Genomic DNA, 12,052 nt, shown 5'->3' with positions numbered 1-12,052 from the left:
AAAAGTGGCCTCTGGATTAGTTAAAACATTCATAGAGTGTGGATTGGTGGAATATTTTTTACTTCGAGGGGCTATTTTCATTGTTTCAAATTTATTTTACATTCTTGCTGAAGGCCATATGATGAGCAAGATTGGTGTATGTGTGTTTTTATTCTCTTTCCTGTGCTGACCTGTTTTACAATGTTGGTGCTTTTCTAGGCCGCATTTTCAGCATCCTTCTTGATGATTCAGTCACCTACCCTGTTGACTGGGCTAAAGCGTTTATTTCATAACCCATTTCCATTTCAGAGGTCACACAGAGAGGTCGTTTGAGGTGGAGTAGGATTTCAAATCTTTTTTCTCTCTCAATTCTTTGCAGTGTTTTCCTATTTAATCCTATCAAACAATTGGAAGCTGATGATTTTATATCCAGCATTCTAGATAATGACTAGCTTGACTGCTTTGTGGATACTCTCAGTCTTTGGGAGGAACTCTAGCCTTGGCGAGCCATGAAACTCTAAATCACTGCTCTGAGCAGAAATACTGCATTTATGACACATTGCTGGTAGTTTTGCCCATTTCAAAAAATAGCTTCGAGGGATAATTAAATTTATATGCACTTTTTGAAGAACCTGATTGCATACTTGTATTTCCAAATCATCATTATTTTCACATTAGATCTTTGCCATAAAGAACTATTTAATGAAATTGGTCCAAGGGATTTTGATGATGATTATTTTTATGTAGATATCTCTCGGATAACTTTGCTTTTTTGTAACTCATGACACAGTTTAGAGAATAATGTTCTTCAAAGTTCAAATTCTTTCGTTGTTTCAAATCGCTGATATAAGGATATTTTGAAAAAAGTATGTTGCTGTGTACTACAAATGAATTTTTGTGGTAAGAGCATTTTTTTGTGGTAGAATTTGACTGGAATTTTAAATAATCATAATTGTACATGGTTAAAGCACCTGCACTGATGTAATGTCACTTGCGCCTTTCACAACCCTCATAGTAGTAAACGAGGCCTTTTTATTTTGAAGAACCGATGATGCCTAAGGACACAGGCAGCATCCAAGTGTTCCATGTAATTAAAGTATAATTCTGACATGAATATTCTTTTTGACATGAATATTTAAAAATTAACATGATAACTCCTGGACTTCCCTGGTGACGCAGTGGTTAAGAATCTGCCTGCCAATGCAGGAGACACGGGTTGGAGCCCTGGTCCGGAAGATTCCACATGCCGCGGGGCAAATAAGCCCATGTGCCACAACTACTGAAACCCGTGTGCCACAACTACTGAAGCCCACGCGCCTAGAGCCCATGCTCTGCAACAAGAGAAGCCACCTCAATGAGAAGCCCGTGCATAGCAACGAAGAGTAGCCCCCGCTCACCACAGCTAGAGAAAGCCCTTGTGCAGCAACAAAGACCCAACGTAACCAAAAATAAATAAATTAATTAATTAATTAAAAAAAGAAACATGATAACTCCTTAGACTTTTAGAAAGTTTAAGTTTTATAAAGGGGCTTTTACATATCTCATTTCAGTTCACAATTACCCTGGTAAATGATATAGATTTTTCCAGCTTTTTTGAGATACAATTGACATATGTCGTTGTGTGAGTTTAAGATGTACAGTGTGATGATTTGTTATGTGTATGTATTACAAAATGATTACCACAATATGGTTAGTTAACACATTCATCACTTCACATAGTTACCGTGTGTGTGTGTGTGTGTGTGTGTGTGTATTAAGAACTTCTAAGATTTACTCTATTAGAAACTTTAAGTATATTGTACAGTATTGTTAACTATAATCACCATTCTGTAGATTAGATACTCAGATCTTATTCACCTTATGAATGAAAGTTTGTACCCTTTAAGTGTTTCTATGAGTTCGGTATTTTTTTAGATTCCACATATAAGTAAGATCACACAGAGCTGGTCTTCCTCTCTCTGACTTATTTCACTTAACCTAATGCCCTCATGGTTCATCCATGTTGTCACAAGGATTTCCTTTTTATAGAAGAATAATATTCCATTCTCTGTGTATGTGTGTGTGTGTGTGCGTGTGTGTGTGTGTGTGTGTGTGTGTATCACATCTTCTTTATCCATTCATCCATCAACAGACACCTAGGTTGCCTCTACGTCTTGGCTATTATAAAGAATGCTGCATCAGTTAATCTACGACAAAGGAGGCAAGACTACACAATGGTGGAAAGACAGTCTCTTCAACAAATGGTGCGGGAAAAACTGGACAGCTACATGTAAAAAAATGAAATTAGATCACTCTTTTACACAGAAATAAGCTCAAAATAGATTAAAGACCTAAATGTGAGACTGGACACTATAAAACTCCTAGAGGAAAACATAGGCAGAACACTCTCTGACATAAATCGCAGCAATATCTTTTTCAATCCATCTCCCAGAATAATGGAAATAAAAATAAAAATAAACAAATGAGACCTAATTAAACTCAAAAGTTTTTGAACAGCAAAGGCAACCATAAACAAAACAAAAAGACAACCCACAGATTGGGAGAAAATATTTGCAAATATTTTTTGACCGACAGGGGATTAGTCTCCAAAATTTACCAACAGCTCATGAGGCTTAATATCATCAAAACAAACAAGCCAATCAAAAAATGTGCAGAAGACCTGAATAGACATTTCTCCAAAAAAGACATACAGATGGGCAAGAGGCACATGAAAAGATGTTTAATATCGCTAATTATTAGAGAAATGCAAGTCAAAACTACAATGAGATATCACCTCACACCAGTCAAAACAGCTATCGTGAAAAAATCTCTGAACAATAAATGCTGGAGAGGGTGTGGAGCGAAGGGAACCTTCCTACACTGTTGGTGAGAATGTAAATTGGTAAAGCCACTATGGAGAACAGTATGGAGATTCCTTAAAAAACTAAAAATAGAGCTACCATATGACCCTGCAATCCCACTCCTGGGCATGTATCTGGAGAAAAACATGGTCCGAAAGAATGCACACACCCCAGTGTTCATTGCAGCACTGTTTACAATAGCCAAGACATGGAAGCAACCTAAATGTCCATCGACAGAGGAATGGATAAAGAAGATGTTGTACATGTATACAATGGAATATAACTCAGCCATTAAAAAGAATGAAATAATGCCATTTGCAGCAACATGGACGGACTTAGAGATTGTCATACTGAGTGAAGTAAGTCAGACAGAGAAAGAGAAATATTGTATGGTATCCATTATATATGGAATCTAAAAAAAAATGATACAAATGAACTTATTTACAAAACAGAAACAGACTCATAGACTTAGAGAACGAACTTATGATTACCGGGCAGAAGGGTGGGAGGAAGGGATAGTTAGGGAGTTTGGGATGGACATGTACCCAGTGCTATATTCAAAATGGATAACAAACCAGGGCCTGCTGTATAGCACAGGGAACTCTGCTCAATGTCATGTGGCAGCCTGGATGGGAGGGGAGTTTGGAGGAGAATGGATACATGTATATGTATGCTGAGTCACTTTGCTGTGCACCTGAAGCTGTCACAACGTTGTTCGTTGGCTATACTACAATATAAAATAAAAAGTTTTAAAAAAAAGAATGTTGCAATGAACATCGTTGTACAGGAACTTCTTAGTGCTAGTGATTTAATTTCTTTTGGATATGTACCCAGAAGCAGGATTGCTGGATCATATGGTAGTTCTGGTTTTAATTTTTTGAGAAACTTCCATACTGTTTTCCATAGTGACTGTACTAATTTACATTCTTATCATCAGTGTACAAGATTCCCTGTTTTTCACATCCTAGCTAGCAAGCACTTATCTGTTGTCTTTTTTATGATAGCCATTCTAACAGGTGTGAGGTTGTTGTTCATTGTGGTTCTGATTTGCATTTCCCTGGTGCAAATTCTTTTGCATGTGGTTATCCAGTTTTCCCAACACCATTCATTGAATGAGACTATCATTTCTCCATTGAGCATTCTTGACTCCCTTGTCAAATATTAGTTGGCCATATATGTGAGGGTTTATTTCTGGACTCTCAGTTCTGCTTCATTGGTCTATGTGTCTGTTTTTACGACAGACCCATACTGCTTTGATTACTGTAGTTTTGTAGGATAGTTTAAAATCAGGAGTGTGATACCTCCAGCTTTATTATTCTTGTTTCATATTGCTTTAGCTATTCAGAATCTTTTGTTCCATACAAATTTTATGATTGTTTGTTCAATTTCTGTAAAAACTGCCATTGGAATTTTGGTAAGTATTGCATTGAATCTATAGATGGCTTTGGGTGGTGGATATTTTAACAATATTAATTCTTCTGATTCATGAACATGGGATATCTTTCCATTTATTTGCATCTTCTTTAGTTTCTTTCATCAATGTTTTATAGATTTCATTGTACAGATCTTTAACCTCCTTGATCAAGCATTCCTTATCTCTAAGTATTGTATTGTTTTTGATGCTCCTGTGAAGAGGATTGTTTTCTTAATTTCATTTTCAGATAGTTTATTGTTAGTGTATAAAATTACAACTGATTTTTATATGTTAATTTTGTATACTGCAACTTTATTGAATTAGTTTGTTCTAGCAGCTTTTTGGCAGTCTTTAAGGTTTTCTATATGCAAGATCATATCACCTGCCAACAGAGACAGTTTTACTTCTTTCTTTCTAATTTGGATATCTTTTATTTCTTTTTTTCTTGCTTGATTGCTATGGCTAGGACTTTTAGTACTGTGTTGAATAGGAGTTGTGAGTGGGCCCCCCTTTTTCTGATCTGAGAGGAAAAGCTTTCAGCCTCTCCTCATTGAGTATGATATGAGCTGTGGGCTTGTTATATAATGGCCTTTATTATGTTGAGGTACATTCCTTCTAACCTAATTTGTCAAGGATTTTTATCATGAAAAAGTGTTGCTTTTTTCAAATGCTTTTTCTGCATCTATTGAGTTAATTATTATTTTTACCTTTCATTTTGATTTGCATATGCTGAATCATCCTTGCATTCCAGAGCTGAATCCCACTTGCTCATGGTGTATTTTTCCAATGTGCTGTTGAATTTGGTTTGCTAGTATTTTGTTGAGGATTTTTGCATCTATATGTATCAAGGATATTAGCCTGTAGTTTTCTTTTCTTGCAGTATCCTTATCTGACTTTGGTGTCAGGGTAATCCTGGCCTTGTAAAGTGAGTTTGGGAGCATTCCTTTCTCTTTAATTTTTTTTGAATAGTTTAAGAATATTTGGCATTAATTCTTCTTTGAATGCTTGGTAAAATTCACCAGTGAAAATATTTGGTTCTGGTCTTTTCTTTGTTGGGAAGTTTTTCATTACTGATTAAATCTTTTTACTTATCTCTTACTTATAATTGTTTTGTTCATATTTTCTTTTTCTTCATGACTCAGTCTTAGTAAATTGTATGTTTCTAGTAATTTGTCCGTTTCTTCTAGATTGTTTAATTTATTGGCGTACAACTGTTCCTAGTAGTCTCATGACCCTTTGTATTTCTGTGGTATCATCTGGAATGGAATGTCTCCTCTTCCATTAATAATTCTATTTATTTGTGCCCTTTTTTTTTTCTTGTTTAGTCTAGCTAAAGGTTTGTCAGTTTTGTTTATCTTTTCAAATACCCAACTCTTAATCTTCTTGATCTTCTATGATTGTTTTATTTTTATTGGTATCCTGTTTTCTATTTTATTTATTTCTGATCTAATCTTTATAATTTCCTCTTTCTGCCAACTTTGGGCCTAGCTTTTTCTTCTTTTCCTAGTTCCTCAAGGTATGTTAGGTTGTTTATTTGAGAACTTTATGTTTTTCTTGATACATGAGTTTACAGCTATGAACATCCTCTTGGAACAGTTTTTGTTGCATTCTATAAGTTTTGTTATGTTGTGTTTCTGTTTCATTTGTCTCAAAAAAATTTTTGTTCACTTTTGATGTATTCTTTTATCCATTGATTGTTCAGGATTGTGTTGTTTTATTTCATATATGTGTGCATTTTCCAGCTTTCCTCCTGTTATTGATTTCCAGTTTCATACCATTGTGGCAGGAAAAGATACTTGATATAATTTCTATCTTCTTGAATTTTTTGAGACTTGTTTTGTGACCTAGCCTATAATATATACTAGAAAATGTTCTGTGCGTGCTTGAGAAGAATGTATATTCTGTTGCTGTCAGGTGGAATGTTCTGTATGTCTCTTAGGTCCATTCGTTCTACAGCATTGTTCAAATCTACTGTTTCCTTATTGATTCTTGGTCTGGATGCTCTAACCATTGTTAAGAGTGGAGTATTAAAGTCCCCAACTATTATTGTATTCCTGTTTATTTCTCCTTTTAGTTCTATTAGTGTTTGCTTTATATATTAAGGTGCTCTAATGTTGCATATATATTTACAATTGTTATATCTTGATAAATTGACCCCTTTATCATTATACAATTACCTTCTTTGTCTCCTGTGGGCATTTTAGTTTAAAATCTATAAGGTAGGTATTAATATTTCTGTCTTTACATCTAGAGAAACAGACTCAAAGAAGTAAAGTGATTTGCCCCAGATTATGCAGCTACTGACTGGCACAATTTCTCTATACTGATGTGGTAATTGTTAGCTGATTTATCTTAGTAAAGCCCCTGATTTTGTAGGGACCAGATTAACCAGAAGATCTGTATTCTAAAAATTGAACAAATAGCCTGTCCTTATAAAAATTGGAGTTTATTCATATTTAGTCAGACAGTGAATCATTGTTATAGAGAATAAAACATGGTGTTATATTAGTAACATACATGATATTATTATAAGTACATAGTTAACTAATTAAATTGAAATAAGTTTAGGATCCTATCCCTTAAACAACTGGCTTTGAAGTTGATGCCTGACATTTCACCTTATTTATCATTTCTTTCTGTTAAGCAAACTCTAGGCATTCATCCATTCTCCTGCTCCCTCTCCCCTCCCCCCTTCTCCTTACTTCCTTCTTCTCTTCCCTCCTTCCCCTCTTTATTTCTCTTCCTACCTCTCTCAAATGCAAATGAGCCTAATAGTTGCATTATTAAATCACTATCGTCTTGTCTCCATATCAACAATTAATATATTGGTTCCATTCCAGGATAATATAACTTGATTCTGGGAAGCTTAGAGTAGGAGAATATTAGGATTGAGTTTATTGTTAATTCATTCATGCTTTCATTCATTCAAGAATTTATTTATTCATGAAATATTAATTGAGCACTAATTATATACCAGGTATTGTAATAAACTCTAGAGACATAATGGTGAACAAAAAAAATAGTATCTCTGCCCTCCTTTATTATAATGAGGAAGATAGATATTATTTAAATGAACACATATATGAATGTAAAAATTGCATTAGTGAAAAGTGCTACCAAGATGAAATATTTAGTTCTTTAAGATCTTAAAGTAAGATTAGAGCAAGCCTTGAAATAAAGTGCTGAGGAATCTAGAAGGCCAGTATGGACTATGCTTACTTTATAACTTTTCTTAAATTTAGAGGGATGGAGAAGCTCTGTAGAATTAATGGGATTTGCTGAACTAAATGGGGCCCTGATAATATTTACCACCATGTAGGCAATGAAACCTAATTGCCAAAATAAAAAGGAGAAATCCATCTCCAGGTATTTCCAGTCTTTTCACTTAGAACTAGTTCTCCTTACTTTATACCTACATGCTTCTGTTACCTGTGTGGTCAGCTACATCATACTTTATCCACCTAATTTATATGTATATGTCTATATGTTTCTCTGAATCTTTCAGTCAGTTTGGAAAAGGTATACTGGAATACTCACCTATATTTCTAGGGAAATGTCACCCTAAAAGCACCAAATGATGACAAAGGTACAAGCTAGCCTATATAAATAAAGTTCTTTTGAACTTTGCTGTTTAGGAATAAGATGAATTCTAATAAAGAAACAATAAATTGTCCCAGGTGTGCTGATGCTCTGGAAAGTATGATGCTGCCAAATATAATTTAAGAGTATTAGGACAAATCAAAGACTTATCTCTTTTAAAAAATATATACAGTTCAAATTATGTTACAGAGACACAACATTCCATTATACTACAAGGCCACTTAGTATGTTTCATTCGGGAATGAAAAGTACTGGAAAAAGGGTGAGGGGAGTATTACATATCTTTAAAAGGGTAATAGTTAGGGGGCTCCTCTGTTGTATGCTGAGCCAGTTAAGCTTCTCAATACCAGTATCAGCTACATGGTCCCTCTCCCCTCCTCAGAAGGGTAAGGCTGTCTTATACAGTCTTCATCCCCATATCCAAGTCCTCCAGTTGGGCCATGTGAGCTGCTTGTCTGAAAGGAAGTATGGAATCTTCTCAACTGGATCCATTGACAGTCTGCTCACATTACCAAAACGCAAAGGTTCCTTTTTTTCTCATTTATTTGTGTATTTTTATTTCAGCCTGTCTCTGGGTGATTTGGACTGGACAGCGTCAACATCCCAGAGAATAAGATCAGTGCTCTGTTTCTGAGTGGTGTTGATTTGTTGATCAATCTCAGCCTTAGTGCGATCCACAGTGAATTAGAGAGTCTAGAAATTTCTCAGCAGCTCTTTCATAGACAGCTTCACAGGACTATGCCAAGTGTTTACCGAGACAGCCAGTCAGGCATCTCCTTTTAGTTTCTTAAAAAAAAAAATTCTACTACTGCCCTTTGTGGCAGCATCAGAAACCAGTTCTTGCTGGCCTCTCATAGTCACTGACTACCAGAATGACATGGAGAACGTCACCCTACTTAGCTGAGCCTTGGTTTCCTCATAGATAAAATGGGGATAATAATATCTACCACCTGAAGTTCTTATGAGGATTAAAAAACTAATATAGATAAAGAATGTAGCTCTTTGCTTGGTACGTGGTAGACATCTAAATAAACAGTAACTTCAGTAATTAATAATTATTTTTATAACATTAATTTTTTATTTTTATATATAGAAAGTCGCACACTGCCACAGATCTTCCCTAATTTTGAGATGTAGTAAATCCAGCCAAGAGACCCAAAGCACAGCATTGCTCTTGTCAACCTTTGTAGATCTTCATCTGGCCCTTGATTTTATTTTCCAAGCAAATTTCATTGTCTGTAGGGCTATCTACTTCCTCATAGATTGTCTCAGCCAGCTGTGCCTACAGTATAAAGTGCAAATTAATTTCTTCTTCCAAAAGGAAAAGAATTAGTAACTAGCTTCAAAGTCCAAAGAGGGAGATTTAATAGTTCTTTGACGTCTGTACTTAGATGAAGTGAAAGGGTAGTTCATTTTTAAATATAATCCATTTATGATTTTGTTAACATTTAAGCAGGTCCAGAGAAGACAGGCATCACCTGCTCAACATCTAAAGCCTCTGTGGTCAGATATGAAAAGGTCCCTGTGAGGGTGTTGGAACAGGCATCTCTCCTTCCTAGCGATATTCACCATGCTTTAGGAAGCAGAAAATATAAATGTGCTTGTTGTCACCTTATTAAATTCCAATTGAATATCATGTAAAAACATCTTCCTATTAGGATATTGTTGGAATAAAAACTCTTCTTTTCAACCGGTTCATTCTAAATAATTCTTATTAAAGAAGTCAATGTAGATGGATACATTTAAGCAGCTTGGATAGTGAATCCAAATTTACTATAGCACAGGATGAATGTGTTATTTTAAGCTGGTTTTGATCCTTTTATTATTTTTTTAATATTTTAATTTTATTGGAGTATAGTTGATTTACAGCACTGTGTTAGTTTCAGATGTACAGCAAAGTGATTCAGTTATACATATGTTCATTCTTTTTTAGATTCTTTTCTCATATAGGTTATCACAGATCTCTTATCTCATATAGGTTATCTCATATAGGTTATACATATGTTCATTCTTTTTTAGATTCTTTTCTCATATAGGTTATCACAGAACTCTACTCTATGAGTAGAGTTCCCTGTGCTGTACAGTAGGTCTTTGTTGGATATCTATCTTATATATAATAGTGTGTGTATGTTCATCCCAAGCTCCTGATTTATCCCTTGCCCCCATGTTTCCCCTCTGGTAACCATAAGTTTGTTTTCGATATCTGTAAGTCTGTTTTGTAAGTAAGTTCATTTCTATCTTTTAAAAAAAATTAGATTCCACATATGAGTGATATCATATGATATTTGTCTTTCTGTCTGGCTTAGTTCACTTAGTATGATAGTCTCCAGGTCCATCCATGTTACTGCAAATGATATTATTTCATTCTTTTTCTATGGCTGAGTAATATTCCATTGTATATATGTACCACATCTTCTTTATCCATTCCTCTGTCTTTGGACACTTAGGTTGCTTCCATGTCCTGGTTATTGTCAATAGTACTGCAGTGAACATTGGGAAGCATGATTCCTTTTGGATTATGGTTTTCTCTGCATATACAGAGGGCGAATATTTTGGATCCAGGTTATGCTATGTGCTGGTCAATATTTCAGTAGATATACATACAGAATTTTAAGAACTTAGAAAACAAAAAGAGAGCATTGTGTTTATCCACTGCCAAAGTGAAAATTAGTGACACTTTATAGTATGTCAGTAGGTTAAAAATACCTTTCACAGAGGAAGTGGTGATCAGATAGGGTTTTGAGCTCATGGGGGATGGTGGATGAGAAGACATGCATTGAATACAGATGCCGTCTGGTACGGGTTCCTCCAGCTCACAAAACAGGTCACTTAGCTTCTTCAAGCTGTGGTTTCTCATCTGTACAATATTTTGATACCTTGAAGGTAATGAGATAATCAAGACAGAGATCTTTGTACAATGCTTGGTACTGATATTTCCATCAGTAGCAACTGTTCTCATTATAGCATAATTATTATCATTATTAAATTATACCTGGAATATTGTGCTCAGTTAGAGGCACAACATTTTTAAAAGGGATATTTAGCGATCAGAAAACTAAAATATGAGTGACACATAAACCACGGAGTATGAAGAACCAGTAGAAGAAAGTAGAGGAGGGGCGTATTTCCCTTGAGGAAGGGAAGCTAGGAGAGGGAGGATGGCAGCGTTTAAACAGGATAGCTATTCTTAAATCACTACAAACTTTCCTCTTAAAAGAGCACACTCTGTCTGCCCTAAGGGCAAAACTAGATTAATGGTAAAAGATGCCAAAAGGCAATTTTTTACTGGAATATATTTTTAAAAAAAGAAGGAAAGAAAGAAAAGTTCGTAGCGGTTGCAGCTGGTAAAAAATATCCAGTAGGTTGCTGTGTGCTGTAAAACCATTTTCTAGGAAAGAAGGAATTCTTGCATTGAGCAAGTGGTGGGATTATATAATTTCTAGGGAGCTCTGGGTTGATATTTACTTGGCATCAGCAAAAATATGTAGGACTTTAGTTAAAGGACATTTAGGAAATCACTGGATTATGTGAGGATGCAGCTCCCATATGCATATACCTCTGGGAGCAGTGCTATTTAGGAAAGATGAAAATCATATCCCTGCTAAGATTTTAAGTAGAATGGCGTGTGTGTTTTGCTGATAGTCTGTTGCCATGTCGCTGGCAATCTTCCTTTTCTTAGGTTTTCCTCACAGGAATACATTTTACAGTTGCGTCTGTGAGGAATCAGTCTAAGGCCTCCACGTTTTCCCATCTTTCTAAATAATCTTAGAACCCCCTTGAGGTTTTTGATCAGTCTCCTTAATGCTTTAAGAAGTATCAGAACAGAAGAAAATGTATGTGTGCGTGTGTCTGTGTCTGTAGGGGGGGTGGTAAATAATGCAGCTACCAGATATTTCAGGTGATCTTCATATTATTTCAAATAAGAAAAATATTCTTGTGACATTCAAGTGAGGCTTCGACATAATTATTTCTCAAGGGGAAAGCAAATGCATTGCAAATGCCCCATGGTGTCATGGCATACAAATTTAATTCGAGCCACTGACCTGTTTTGATATTTTCTTGAAGTTTATCTAGTACTGTGGAAGTAGGAGGTTTGTCTTCCATTCCTTGTGGTGTGGAGATACCTTGTTAGATGTGATCTTCGTTTAACAATTATTAGTCCCATGTGACCATAGACAAGTACCGGGATGTGTGTTTAGAATATCTGGCACCTCACACA

General features: G+C 35.4%; 1 protein-coding gene across 6 annotated transcripts in view; it reads left to right on the top strand.

Annotated features, from left to right (window-relative positions):
* GABRB2 (gamma-aminobutyric acid type A receptor subunit beta2) overlaps positions 1–12,052 on the top strand; it is a 388,018-nt gene that overhangs the window by 140,980 nt on the left and 234,986 nt on the right. The gene's annotated exons all lie outside the window — the stretch shown is intronic.

This window comes from Globicephala melas, chromosome 3 (assembly GCF_963455315.2).
Source record: "Globicephala melas chromosome 3, mGloMel1.2, whole genome shotgun sequence".
Taxonomy (NCBI): domain Eukaryota; kingdom Metazoa; phylum Chordata; class Mammalia; order Artiodactyla; family Delphinidae; genus Globicephala; species Globicephala melas.
This window is presented reverse-complemented; position numbering and strand designations above follow the sequence as displayed.